This window comes from Miscanthus floridulus, chromosome 8 (assembly GCF_019320115.1).
Source record: "Miscanthus floridulus cultivar M001 chromosome 8, ASM1932011v1, whole genome shotgun sequence".
In the NCBI taxonomy this organism is placed as follows: domain Eukaryota; kingdom Viridiplantae; phylum Streptophyta; class Magnoliopsida; order Poales; family Poaceae; genus Miscanthus; species Miscanthus floridulus.
In genome coordinates, this window is record NC_089587.1 from 99,271,813 (window position 1) to 99,286,728 (window position 14,916).

General features: G+C 45.9%; 1 long non-coding RNA gene across 1 annotated transcript; it reads left to right on the top strand.

The window, feature by feature from the left end:
- The first annotated feature begins 8,493 nt into the window (after positions 1-8,493).
- On the top strand, positions 8,494-8,988 carry LOC136473075 (uncharacterized). The gene is made up of 3 exons (XR_010762484.1): positions 8,494-8,513; positions 8,603-8,776; positions 8,853-8,988. It is a non-coding gene; the product is annotated as an uncharacterized lncRNA (long non-coding RNA).
- Positions 8,989-14,916: the final 5,928 nt, after the last annotated feature.

Consider the following 14,916-nt stretch of genomic DNA (forward strand, 5'->3'; position numbering starts at 1 on the left):
AGCTACCGGCGGCCTCTAGGTCTAGTGTCCTGGAGCTAGCATTATTGTTAATTATGGTCCAGATCTTCAGCGTATCCATGCGTGATGCATCCTCTCTGCTTCCTCTGTGTACCCAAGGAAAGAAGCTCGTTCGATCGGTGGCTAGGAGAATAATTAACTATGGCCTGGTTTGTTTCCACTTTTCCTAGCCATGCTATGAGCCCGTTTGTTTCCACTTCTTCTGGCCACGCTCCTCTGTGCCAAACACTTTGCTTATTTCCACACTTTTCTCTACTTCCTCTAGGACATGAATTTTCTCGCTTCTCGCTTTTCGCTTCTCGTAGTTCAAATATCTGAAACGGCTTACCACATAAGCGAGAATCGGTGGAAATAAACAAAGTGTTTGACGGGATTTTCGCTTATTTCCGTCGACAAGCCGTTTATAAACGGAAACAAACGGGGCCTATGCGCGTCCATGCATCTCTCAGCAGGCAGCCAGCCAGCAAGGAGTGAGTGAGTGACCAGTAGTGTGGTCATGTAGTGCAGAATATAAATCTTGAGCCACAGTGGTTGGGTTGAGACTCCTATTATTTAGGGGGTGTTTGGTTCTTTAGTCGCTCCTAAAATTCATGTCACATCGAATATTTAGATACTAATAAAGAGCATTAAATATATGTTAATTACAAAACCAATTACATAGATGGAGGCTAATTTCTGAGACGAATTTTTTAAGTCTAATTAATCTGTCATTAGCACATGTTTACTGTAGCACCACGTTGTCAAATCATGGACTAATTAGGCTTAAAAGATTCGTCTCGCAAATTAGTCGCAAGTTATGCAATTAATTTCGTAATTAGTTTATATTTAATACTCTATACATATGTCAAATATTCGATGTGACAGAAATTTTAGAAGTTACTGTAGGAACCAAACAGCCCCTTAGTCCCCGATGCCAGCAGATCCATCTATCCTATTCCTGGTCCAGCTGAAGAAGATTCAGATGCCATCCATCCATCTCGTAGCTTATTAGTAGCTAGCTATTCCAGATCCCTATTGCCTAATAATCTGATCTGATAACACCGTAACCACATGACGTACCGTCCTGTTGCAAGCATGCACGCACGCACGGCAGTGAACAACACATACCACCGTCGCCTGCAACCTTTTGAAAAAGAAGTGCACCTGTTCCAGAATATTCCCTCGCATGCATGCATCCCTTGCTCCGATCGATCCTTTGCTTTATTCTTACTACTATAATACTAAATCATTCGAGTAATCAAGTGAAATGAAGTTCCCTGCTGGCCATGGATCATCGATGCCTGGATGGATACCCTTTCAATTCGCTGACAACTCTTGACTGAGGCCAAGCACGATTCCGCCGCCGAGCTTCACAACACTGTTCCACGAGACTGATGAGAGGTCATATTATGGCAGGCTAGCTAGTAATGTAGCTAGCCCCCACCACTTATGCACACATCAACTGATCCAGAGGTGCTTCCATTCCACAACAAACGACATTGTTTCTGAACATCATTAGAGATCGATATTTTCGTCCACCGGGTTGTTGGCCCTGCATGTGATCTCAGTATGTGTCAAGTGCGTGTCAAATCCTTTCTTATTACTGCAAGAGAAACTAGAAAGGTGTTGGATCAATGGATGATAGATTTTTTTTTTACGAAATGCATGATAGATTTTCAATGGGATGCTGAAAGGAGGTCACAGATTCGGATGCATGACAAGACAATGTGTGGGTACGGTTGGCATGCGCCGTTAGTGGCGAACGCAACATATCATCGTCAAAGAATGGACCATACATACATGCCTATCATTTATCATGTTAGTTTTCTGTCGTGTTGATGGTCGAAACGTCGATCGAGTACACTATCTATAAAGTATAAACTCCGTGTCGATCTGCTATTGGTGGATTCACGGGCTGCACAGCATGGCACTGGCATGGGTCCACTGGAGCCCGGCCCACGGGCTTCTCCTCAGGCACGGACACGGCCCTTTAAGCCTCCGAGGCTCTGACCGACGTGCTCAAGCTCATGCCGCAACGTCGAGAGGGTTGATCATACTCAACATGTGTGCGAAGTTTTGTCCAAATTGGTGCATTTTGATAGGTCGCCTGATGATCTAGCTAGCTAGCTAGAGTAGGTCGCTGCACCATGCATCCAAACCCGTTTGATCTGTTTTTTTTTTCGTTAGTCTCGGTCAGTGCACATTGACAGTACGGATGAAGGGGCTCACATTGGCAGCCATTTTCGGAGGTGAGATGTATGCGAAGGATAATCTTGCAATTACACCATTATTTCGTCTAGCAAGACCTAGCTTCAAGGTCATGGGTGCACCCCCTCCTAGTTTGACTGACTCCTCATAACTAACGGTGTCCACTCCTTGATTTATCCCATCATCAGGGCTTGATACACTCGTATTCATTTCAATCCATATATGCATGTGTTGGAGTGGATTGAGATGGAAATTAGTTAATTTTCTACTATTCCAATCCAACCCAATACACGTGGATTGAAGTCAATATGAGAGTAGCCAAATAAGGCGTCAAGGGATATATACGGGAATACCAAGGAGCTTACCAACCCCAGCAACCTCATCTGCAGCATAGTTTGTGGGGCTGTAAACTTGGTCTAACATAAGATAAATTGATTTAGGATAAACTAGAATTTCACACTTTTATGAGTGGAAATGTGAGATGAAAGTAATATTTTTCAACATGAACCTAATGAAACCAATGATATTTTTTTGTATGATGGTAATACTCCATCCGTTCCAAATTATAAGTCACTTTGACTTTTTTTGATTCATCCATATCTAGATCGATGCATAGTAAAATGGATGTATAAAAAAGTCTTATAATTTGGAACGGATGGAGTATTAATTGTCGAGGATGGTCAAGCCCGATCGAATAATCCCCGGTGCAATAACGTAGCACTGGCTGTCAGACAAAATGCAAAATGGAGATGCACTGTATGTAAAACAGTGATTACAGAGTATATATAAAGCTTGGATCGTACGTCATAAGTAAGGCATAATCATCCTAGCTAGTTATATATAAGACCAAATCGTATGAGACAAATATATATTACACGCGGGCATTTGCATGGCCTACAGCTACTGTCGTAGCGTCGTTGCACGTACGTAGGCGCGCGCATGCGTGGAGCATCGATCTGCACTGCACCTGCTCCTGCTGCATGCTTTCTCTTGCTTTTGTGTGCGTGCACGCATGCCTGCCGGCTACGGATCGAGCAAACAGTTCATCACTTCACCCAGTTCAGTGTGTCGGGACGCAGACAGCACGCAGCAGCAGCACCGTACGTCGTCCGTCGGTTCGCATGCCTTTCGCTGAAGCATGCATGCATGTCGTGCTCCAGCTTGACAGCGCCGGTACTTTGCATTGCATGTATGCACCTACATATTGCCGCTCTCTTTCTCGCGGCCGGCCGGCCGGCCGGTTACCTTTAGCAGCTAGCTAGCTACGCCGTGTACTGCCCTCCGGAGATCTGTTGCTGTTGGCGAGCAGTGCAGTTGTGTCGCCGGTCAAGCATAAGGTTCCAAGCTATCGGAGTTGGAGGAGACGCCGCGCGCCTCGGCCTCGTTGATCTCTCTTACTTGGACTCTGCTGCATGCATGGCATATTGGCATGTTGCACAGGGAAAACACCCTGTTCCCCTCCGGATACCTCCACGCACCACGCGCAATGTATCTTGGGCACCTCCGTTCCTCGTGGCTTTGTGTCTCCCTCACCACCGTTTGCTTTTTTTTTATATATATATGACCAGAATGGAACATGCATCTACTCCATTATTCACTAGTCGACATCAGGTTAGTAATTCGTCTCAGAGCTAGTAAAACTAGCTGATTACTGCATATATACTGCAGTTAATTAATTATATGGTTGATGGGGATATATCTTAAGCAACCTTGACTTTTGAGCCGGCCAGGGACGTGCATCAGCCAAATCAAAATAAAGCTGCCGACTAAATATAAACAGCAAATAAAAGCATGGCCCAGGTTATGATGTGGTACTTAAAATATATGGCACAACCACAGCTCAAATGGGGGGGGGGGGGGGGGGGGCAATATGGGGCCACCAGATGTCTGCTTAAGGCCCCGTTCGCTGGTCTGAAACTTGGCTGAAACTGACTGAAAAATACTGTTCTGGCTAAATTGTTGTGAGAGAAAAACAATGTTCCGGCTGAAAAAAGAAGCCGAACAAGCCGAATATGTGGTAAGCCGGCAAAAGCTGTGGAAGAATGGTACTACAATGGCCGGCAGATATGATTGCTGTATCTTTATTTGCATAATTGCATATGCAAAGTTCATAATTACTATATTGTGGTGGTTAATTAAGTATAGAAAATCGCCCTTCAGCCCTTTGTGTGGCGCTAAATATCAGTACTAATCGGTCGATCAAGGATGGATTATCGAGTAAAGAGACCAAGTTAATTAAGTGCTCCTAACTCATGGTTAGTGTAGCGTACGTGCTACTCCAATTGACCGATTACTTAAAAGGCATCATTATTACGTCACATACAAACATCCGTGTACGTTGGTGAGGAAATCTGGCCAATAATATACCTACGGCCATTATTATATATACATGTTGGCACAAAAACAAAACCAAACACGGCGAGAGCCTCCGCAAGAAGACGACTCTTGGCTTGGAGACGAACACAAGATGAAGAATACCTTTGTGGGTTCTAAAGGGTAGGATCACCTACAGAAGTCCTGGCATGTATTTATAGTGTTCGGCATTGAACATGTTAGCGGCCCTGTTCAATTAATGTCTATTCGTTTCATGTAAAAAACTAGAAAGTCACCTTATTTTGAGCGAAAAATCCAAAAGCTATGTTAGAGTGCACAAAGGATCTAGCACCCCTTAGACCCAGATCGACCAGAGTCCACAAAAAATCAAGGTCTTGGACTTAACTCAAACTAAATGACTATCCTGATAGGGGAGGGTTGTCCCTGCCTTATAATGTGAGACTAAAACTTAACAGTTCCTCCATCACCTTGTGACCCTGGAGACTTTTTAGGTTTTTGACCATGTATATGATACCACTTATTAGAGTGCGCAGCAGATCTGACCCAACTCGCTGCACCTACGAGTCGGTGCCCCTCAAGCCCAGATCCACCAGAGCCCACAACATATCAAGGTCTTGGGTCTAATTCAACCCAAAAAACTAGCATAGATGATGAGTGTCCTCCCTTATATGTTGTGTCCCTCCATCGTTAATTTTCGATATGGGACTAAACCCAACAAGCTGTAGCTCAAAAAAAACTGGCTCTAAAAGTACCCAAGCAAGTTTGCTTGATCAGGTAGCAATCTAGACCATCAATTTCGAGTGTGTAATAGGCAACCTGACTAGCAGGTTGCCAACCACTACTGGAAACAGCAACATTGCCAAGGGCAAAAGACTTTGCCGAGGGCCTGATTTCGGGCACTCGGCAAATCCTTTCTTTGCCGAGGGCCGCCCTCGGCGAAGCTTAGCCCTCGGCAACGGCTCGTTCGCCGAGGGCCGGACCCTCGGCAATCAACGGCCCACGGCAAAGGCCCACCTTTGACGAGGGCCGGGCCCTCGGCACAGTACCGCCTCTCGGCGACCTCGGCCGAGCGTGACGGCGGCACCGGCCGTCAGCCTTTGCCGAGGGCTCGGCGTTAGGCCCTCGGCAAAGAATTTGGAAATAAAAAAATAAAACTCTTTGCCGAGGGCCCGTTGTACAGGCCCTCGGCAAATATTTTGAACGGGATGGCGCCGGCGGAAATAAAAAGAAAAGATCTTTGCCGAGGGCCTTGGATGTTGGCCCTCGGCAAAGAAATTAAATAAAAAAATAAAAAAATCTTTGCCGAGCGCTCTGGATCTAGGCCCTCGGCAAAGAGGGGACCCCATATAAAAAAGGGAACGGCCGGGCGGGCGGCCTTATCCCAAGCCACGCCCGCCCGAGCCGCCACTCGCCTGCCGCCGCCGCCGCTGCTCAGCCGCCGCCGGCGCCGCGCACGCCGCCGCCGCGCAGGCCGCCGCGCGCTCGCCCGCCGCCGCGCACGCCACGGCGCGCTCGGCCGCCGCGCGGCCGCCGCCGCCGCGCAGGCCGCCGCGCGCTCGCCCGCCGCCGCCGCGCAGGCCGCCGCCGCCGCTCCCCCGTCGCCCCCCGTTTCCTCCTCTCCTGTCAGTCTTGACCTGAAGGTTCGGTGCCGTTATCATTTCATTCAGTGGTAGACCATGATGTTTACGGTTAATCCACCACAATGTCAGTCTTTCGGAAATACTTACAGGATATAACGGTTGTGCATCAGTATGTATATCTATACAAGTACGTGTCTATGTTTGTATCATGTTTTGAAATTATAAAAAAAAAACTGCACCTTAATTAGTTGTAACAGTACAACTCTATATATATGCATGATTAATCTAGCTAACCGTTACAAGTAGGCGTTTGATTATTGGCATGATAATTAACGAAATGAAAGTACGCTGATGAACACATTGCACATGTGGCCAGTCTTGCATGCCAGGCAGCCCCGGAACCGTGCATGTGATGTGAGCCCTCTGCTCCGAGCTAGCTAGCAGGTCGCCCCCTTGCAATGATTCCACCGTTAGGGCTACTGACAGTTAGTCGTCGTGGACCCACCACTGACTAATCAGCATACATGCACAAAGCTACCAGTTTTCCTGATCTATTTGAGCTGGTGGTTAACTAACCATAGAATCGATGCTGTACGAGCGAGATCCATCCATCCCATCATCGTCAAATATATATAATGCATTTGCATGCATGCCCACGCACGCACGTACGTGGTGTATGCTTGCCTTTTAGTCGTTGCATCATCATCTCCACAGCATGGCTTTGTCGGGCACCATCATTAAGCTACTAAGTACATACTGATTATTAATCAGCATCGATCTAGTAGAGCGTGTAAATTTAGGATTTACTGGTTCAGTACTTTTCTGCAGTTGCACTTGTTTTATTCACTGTCTAAGCGGGTCATGTTTTGAAGCAATTACTTGGGCATGCAATGCAGGTGGTTCTGGATAACGGCCTCGTCTGGACGACCTTGCCGTCACCTTCACTTCCCCGTCCCTCGGTCGAGTAGAAGGTAAAACCATGGGTTGTCGGCCATCGCGCCGTTTTTTGATGTGGATGGCCTTCGTGCCTCCCATTGTTGATGTGTCGGCCTTTGTGCCGTGAATGTGGGTGTTGGCCATCGAGCCGATTTTTTTGCAGGTTTTGGAAACCTCCCCGTACAGGGGAGGTTCTGCCGAAATTTTTAACTTATACCCTTTTTTTTTGCAGAGCAAAGGACGTCAAAGGAGCTTCAGAGTAGTCGATCGTCCTCGTCGGCGCTGCGACTCTCCACTGCCCCGACTCGCCACTGCCCCGCTACCCTGTCTCCACCGCCACCTTAGGTATAAACAACCTCTACTCCTGTATCTTTGTCGTAGACTGCGTAAACCAGTTAGGCGTCTCCCGTCCGAAAGAGATACGGTTGGAGGCATGCAGATCACTGTGTGTATCTGACCGTATCTGTTTCGGATTGTCCACGTTTTTTGGACAGCCCGCGTATGCGTAGATGAGGTCAGTTTCCATGCTCCGCTCCGATCCGAGCCAGAATTTCGGCAGCACCTCCCCATTGTTCTCCGAATACACAAACTTCTTTGCAGGACGTGTATTGGGAGAACATCGGAGAGGTGCTGCCGAAATTCTGTCTCGGATAGGAGCGGAGCATGGAAACTGACCTCATCTACGCATACGCGGGTGGGATTAGGATCTATCCTCACCTATTAGACAGTAGGAACACCGGCTAGGTGCAGTTGATGGTTACGTTACTCGGTGATGTATTTATCAAAGGATGGAGGACCGTCAGTGGATGTACACGGGGCGAAGAAGTCGAAACGATTACGACGTGGATTGGGTGAAGAGGACAGATGACTTCTTGAAACATGCATTTGGCAAGGGTGTAGCTAAAGGGCATTCTCTAGTTTGGTGTCCGTGCAGCCACTGTGACAACAGGAGAAGGGTGGACAAGCAGACCATGGGTAAACATCTTGTGTACCATGGTTATACGCCGGGCTACCACCGGTGGATCTACCATGGTGAAGCCGATCGTATCAGAGAGGAGGTGGTGAGACCACATCTCGAGCCTTTTGATGATGATGCTAGGGTAGCAGGTACGCCCTGGGCGAGGACGACCAGTACCGCAACAAGCAGGAGCGGATACTTGCTGAGTTTTGGGTAAGTTCCTCTCGCACAACATTAATCAATCCTTCACATTGAATTCTATTTTTTTCAAATAACGATTGGATATATCATCTTTTATGCAGAGGTTTTTCAGGGCCGAAGAAGGAACCGAGGGCCTCGCTGATCGTGTGGCGCATGCAGCCTGTAGGAAGTATGTCACCGACATGTTTCACGAGGCGCGCGTCCAGGCCCACATAGACTACTACGCGTCGGCTCGTAGAATGATAGTCACCAAGAGGGAGGCTCGACAGATGACGCTAACCCAGGAGCAGTACCTTGAGGTACATGAATAACATTGATATTGTTTTGTTTTTGAATTAAATATGTTCAATTTCATCTTCATATATGTCAAACACTCGTTGACTTGTAGGTGATTCCCTGGTGGTGCCGAGCGCATGCCGACGCCTGGACAATGATCGTGGCTAGGTGGTTCACGCCGGCCTACATAGAGAAGCACGAGTCTCAGCGGGCACTGCGTATGCTCAGGCCAGCTGCCACTCACCATCAAGGCAGCAGGAGTCTCCCCGGATTCAAATCGGCATATGTAAGTGATTTTTCTTCTATTTAGTTTCACGCTTAACGTATGCCTGATTGCTCACCACCTGCCGCCTTTCTCGCAGGAGGCTGCGCACCCGGACGAGGATGTCTCGATGTTCACGGCGTGGGCTATGTCCCACCAGACCAGGGTGGCCGGCGACGTCACCTGGGACCCGGCTGCCCCTCGCGAGGCATACTCCGACCCTAACGTGTACACTAAAGTCCAAGAGTACACGTCGGCGGTACAGCAGCGGCATGGGCCAGAGTACGACGTCCAATCCGAGCCCATTGATGCCGAGGCCATCATGAGGCTCGGTGGCGGCAGGAAGCACGGCCGGACGTGGATTGCGAACGCCGCCATCGACCCCACCACTGTTCCCACTCTGAGCCAGCTCCGAGCACAGAGCACGAGTTCCAGCCAGCCCATACGCTCACGGCCTACTCCGACACTGCAGCGGGTCGATGCGCTCGAGGTAATTCTTGTTTTACTCGTCGTAAATTAATATTCTCACACTTGAGTTAGATTTGCATTACTGAAATATTGGAGTGCAATATTGCAGGCCCAGAACAACGAGAAGACGGCGCAGATCACGGCCCTCACTGCTCGGCTGGAGGCTGAGTAGGCCGCTCGGGAGGCCCAGGAGGTCAGTATTGCAGAAATGATGCAAATCATGCAAGCTCTTGGGCAGAAGACGGGTGTGCCTGTGCAGATGTCAGCTCTTCCGCCTCAGGTGCCGCACGCGTTTGCAGCTACTCCTGTAAGCGTTAAAGTTCACTTCTCGCTTGTGTGACATAGAAACCCAGAGAACACTAGCTACTGATTTGCTTGTATGACATAGAAACCCAGACAACACTAGCTATAAAAAATTTGATAGGTTTCTGTCTAAATACTAAAACTGTAGTCCTAGAATAATTACTGCAATCTCACATAAACATATAATTGTTTGTGCAGCCTCAGTCGGCGGGTTCCAATAACCCCCCTCGTGCGTCACCTGATTCTGGAGGCTTCGTTACACCACCCTCGACGTAGAGGCCAGACGGTTGGGAAGGTTGGTGACGCAGAGGCCAGACGGTTGGAGAGGTTGGCCAGCCTCAGTCGGATTTGAACTTGTGGACTTGACACTTGAGTTAGATTGTGGACTTATGGAATTGTTGAATTTGGACTTGTGATGATACATGTGATGATCTATGTGATATCTGTGAGATATATGTGATATTTGTGAGATATATGTGATGATTGTGATATTTGTGGGATATTTCTGCTGTTGAATATATATATATATATTTTTTTTTTGTCTGCATGGAAAGCAAGAAACAGGTGGAATGTTGAAAATTTTCACTGGTCTTTGCCGAGGGCCTTGACCATAGCCCTCGGCAAAGAAATTCCCAGGAAAAATTAAAAACAGGTCTTTGCCGAGGGTCTTAACCATAGCCCTCGGCAAAGAAATTCCCAGGAAAAATTAAAAAGTAGGTCTTTGCCGAGGGTTTTGAACACAGCCCTCGGTAAAGAAATTCCGAGACAAAAATAAAAACGTAGGTCTTTGCCGAGGGCCTTCGATATAGCTCTCAGCAAAGAAATTCCGAGAAAAAAAAGAAAATAGGTCTTTGCCGAGGGCCCTGCGGTATAGCTCTCGGCAAATAAATTCCAAAAAAAAGCTCTTTGCCGAGGGCCTGTATGTCAGCCCTCGGCAAAGACGCCGTGGAAAATAACCGCGAACCTAACGACTACTTTACTTTGCCGAGGGCCGCCGTTAGCCCTCGGCAAATACTTTGCCGAGTGCCCGATAAAAGGCCCTCGGCAAAGACTCCTTCGCCGACGTTTTTTTTCCCGAGGGTTCTTCACCGAGGGCTGCCCTCGGCAAATCCTTCGCCGACGGCTGAAGAGCCAGGCCCTCGGCAAAGACCCTGCGTCCAGTAGTGAACCGAACAAACCCGCAATACTCTGGAGGGTCATATATATAGGAAACTACAAGGAAGAGCACTCCTGATAGGTGATAGGTGGGAGGGGCTCCTGAGGTTCGTTCCTCCCCTAGCTAAGAATATACTGCTACTTCTAAAAACTCTGGAGCTGAACAATGTTATCTGCAAAGTTGAATGTAGCAGTATGGAAAATGGAAAAGGGCAAGAGGCCAGCACAAGTGCACAGTGTTGGAGGACCGGCCGGCGACCTGGAAGATGAAAAGCGGCGACGACGGATATGACGCGAGCAGTGGAAATGTTGATGCATGGTGGCTGCTGATGCGCGCGCAGCAGCGCAGCGCAATATATCCATCTCGGTCCATGGATGGCTCTTGCTAGTGCTGCCACATCCATCCATCCATCCATGCCTTGTCGGCCTCAATAACCTTCATGCCCGCAGTTACCCACCGGATCGGAGAGAGATCGATCGAGATTAGATTACACAGGTACGCATCCATCTTGTTGGTAGATCCATCCATCACTAGATCATGATGAGCTCCATCTATCTATCCATCGCTCCTCGTTTCTTCCATTCCACACTAATTACGTATTTGAAATGAATCAGACGGAGAGACTACTGGTACTGGAGGAATCCCTAGCTCGACCGAAGAATAGTAGTATACTACGACGTTTGATTCTCATTTCTCTCATTAAGGTGAACACAACAGCTAGCTACCAATTCAGGTCTCGGATTGTTGAACGGATCGATCACATGCCGAATGCTCCCACGGCATGCAGACTATGCCTATATGCTTGCAGCAAGGGCCTGGTTATTCATTCTTTCCTGCTCCAGGTGTTAAGGTGTTAGTTCAGGACCACCGCCTGAGTGATTATATATATACTATCCCATGTCGATTCATCATGACGTTTTGCTGGTAACCAGTTTAATTTGTGTTGACACCTGTCCTGTCCACCAGTAGTAATAAGGATTTACATATGGGAATACAGCATTAGTTTAAGCCTCTCTCCAAACTCGATGTCTCGATAGATTAGATCGGTTAAAAGCAAAGCCACAGACAGATTTAACAAGCTTACAGAAATGGTTTGTAGCAATAACTTAATTTTTTTAGTAGGAGCGGCTAGGGATGGAGCCGTCCCTACAGTGGACGTGCTCGGGACCCATGAGACCAGCCCCCCTTATAAATGGCACAGTAGGGGCAGCTCGTGATACGAGCCGCCCCTACAAATGGATCAATTTGTAGGGACGGCACACTCACCAGCCCCTCACTGTTGCGATTTGTAGGAGCGGCTCAATCACCGACCGCCTCTACAAAAATTTTCGTATTTTTTAAATATTAGTTATATATATTTTTTATAAATGTATTAAAAACAATTTGCTATATTTGCCCGTACACATAAAAAACAACTATATATATATATATATATATATATATATATATATATATATATATATATATATATATATATATATATATATATATATATATATATATATATATATATATAACTACCACCCTTTGGCTGGCAACAAAATAACTTATTCTGTAGCCACTTTGAGTTACGATAATTACTATGTTAATTTATGAAAGTATAGTAACTCCTTACTAAGTGGTTTACTATAACGCTATGGTAAATATCTGCATGTGTTATAGTAACCCAACTATCGTAAATATGTATTGATATTATCGTAAATTAGTATATAAAATTATCGTAAATGGAGATGGCTACATAATAACTTATTTTGTAGCTGACTACTGAATATACTCTCCATATATATATATATGACGAGGCTAAAATGCACCTAGGTGCATTTTGTGCAGCAAATGCACCCGACCGCGAGTGCGAGGTAAGTCCATGCTCCTGCATGCAAAACTAAATGGAGACAACCAACTACGTGATGCTACCTAACAGCTCAACCCATCACTCCAGGAAGCATGCATACAGGGAAACTTTTGTTGATTCCAAACGAAAAATGCGATATCTTCTAAACCACAGATCCGATTTTAGATCTATTTGAAGTAGGTTGTTGAAAAAAATATGCTTAACACAACGAGATCCATGAAGACTATATTTGATGAGTTTTTTTTTCAAATACGTAATTGCAATATGTTGTACTATGAGTTGCAAGCACTTCTACAACATAATTGCAACTTGGCTGTAGCGTATTTAGCACTGGTTGCAATGAAGGCTGTATTTGATGAAGTTTTTTTTTTCAAATACGTAATTGCAATATGTTGTACTATGAGTTGCAAGCACTTCTACAACACAATTGTAACTTGGCTGTAGCGTATTTAGCACTGGTTGCAATGAAGGTTGTATTTGATGAAGTTTTTTTTTAAATACGTAATTGCAATATGTTGTACTATGAGTTGCAAGCACTTCTACAACACAATTGCAACTTGGCTGTAGTGTATTTAGCACTGGTTGCAATGAAGGTTGTATTTGATGAAGTTTTTTTTAAATACGTAATTGCAATATATTGTACTATGAGTTGTAAGCACTTCTACAACACAATTGCAACTTGGCTGTAGCGTATTTAACACTGATTGCAACTCAGAATTGCAACTTGGCGTGATTATAGTGACCAGATACATATAATACACAGAGTTATAACTAGTTGCAACTAGGTGGTAGACAAAGTTACAATCGGTAGTATATTGACATGCAACTCGCTTAAAGGATAAAAAATATATCCATATTGGATCTAGTTCTGCTCGGAATATTTTTTTTGAGTCGGATGCAACAAACGGTTTGTCGGGTTACGGTTTAGGAGAAAATTTATTTCAAAGATTCGAACCAACAAAAACTTCCATGCATGCATGTATTCGCTTGGGCGCGCTGGTTGCTCCAAGTTGGTGCGCCCGCCAGCCTGGGTGCATTCTATATACAAGATGCACCCAAGTGTATTATAGCAAAACAGTTATATATATAACTACAACCATGTAGCTGGCTACAAAATAACTTATTCTGTAGCCCCTTTGAGTTACGATAATTATTATGTTAATTTACGAGATTATAGTAACTCCTTACTAAGTGGTTTACTATAACGTTATGGTAAATATCTCCATGTGTTATAGTTACCCAACTATCATAAATATGTATTGACATTATCGTAAATTAGTATATAAAATCACCGTAAATGGAGGTGGCTACAGAATAACTTATTTTGTAGCTAGCTACTGAATATATATATATATATATATATATATATATATATATATATATATATATATATATATATATATATATATATAATGATACATTTTCTTTTTAAAAAATAGAAAATTGAATTTGTGAGCTTCGAATTGAATTTTAAGACAAAAATGACCTAAAATGAAAATGTTGTAAACATCAAAGTTGTAAAACTTCTCAAGATTTACAACTTTTATTTTGGTCATCTTTCCATGTGACTTAGTTTGAAAAGTTCAAATTTTGAATTTCATAAAATGGCAACTTCAAATAATATTTTCAAAGAGTAAATGATTTTAGCTGCAAAAGTCATGAATATAAAAGTTGTATAACTGTCGGTGTTTTGGATCGGGGGGTCCTCAACCAACCAGTGAATTTGTTCTGCGTGTTTCCGATCCCGGATGGTGATGCAAAGAGATACAAGGTTTATACTGGTTCAAGCAATCGGTGCCCTACGTCCAGTCTGAGAGATCGATCTTGTATTCCTTGCACCGAAGTGCTTGTAGTAGGGGGTTACAAGCTAGGTGAGAGAGGGAGCTAGTCCCAGGTCTCGGCGAGGAGTGGTTTGGGCTGCTTGAGACGTTGCTCTCAGGCGGCTAGGATGTGTATGTGTGTGTTACCAGGTGTTCTTCTCTTCGAGTCCCCCCCTCTAAGTGGCCAAGTCCTCTCCTTTTATAGTTGAAGGAAAGACAAGGACAGTACATGTGCTGACTATACGGCGTCGTGCCAACAGAGGCGGTGTGTCCGAGCCCTGTGGCCTGTTCCTGTGGCGGCGTGGCCGTCGGAGCAGTCCATCCTTGGAGCACTGGGGCGATGTACTGGTCATGTCCGACCCTGTGCGTCGTGGGAGCCCCAGGACTGCCTCGGAGCGGGTGTGGCGGTGGACGTGCAAGCCACTATGGATGGACTGTGCATGAGACCGAGGCTTGGTCGCTGCCGAGGCTGCACCGCAGTGGGGGGTCTCGGCGGGCACAAACCTCGAGATAGCCGAGCCCCTGGTGCATAGTGCCGAGGCCCCGAATGGGCGGCTGATCTAGA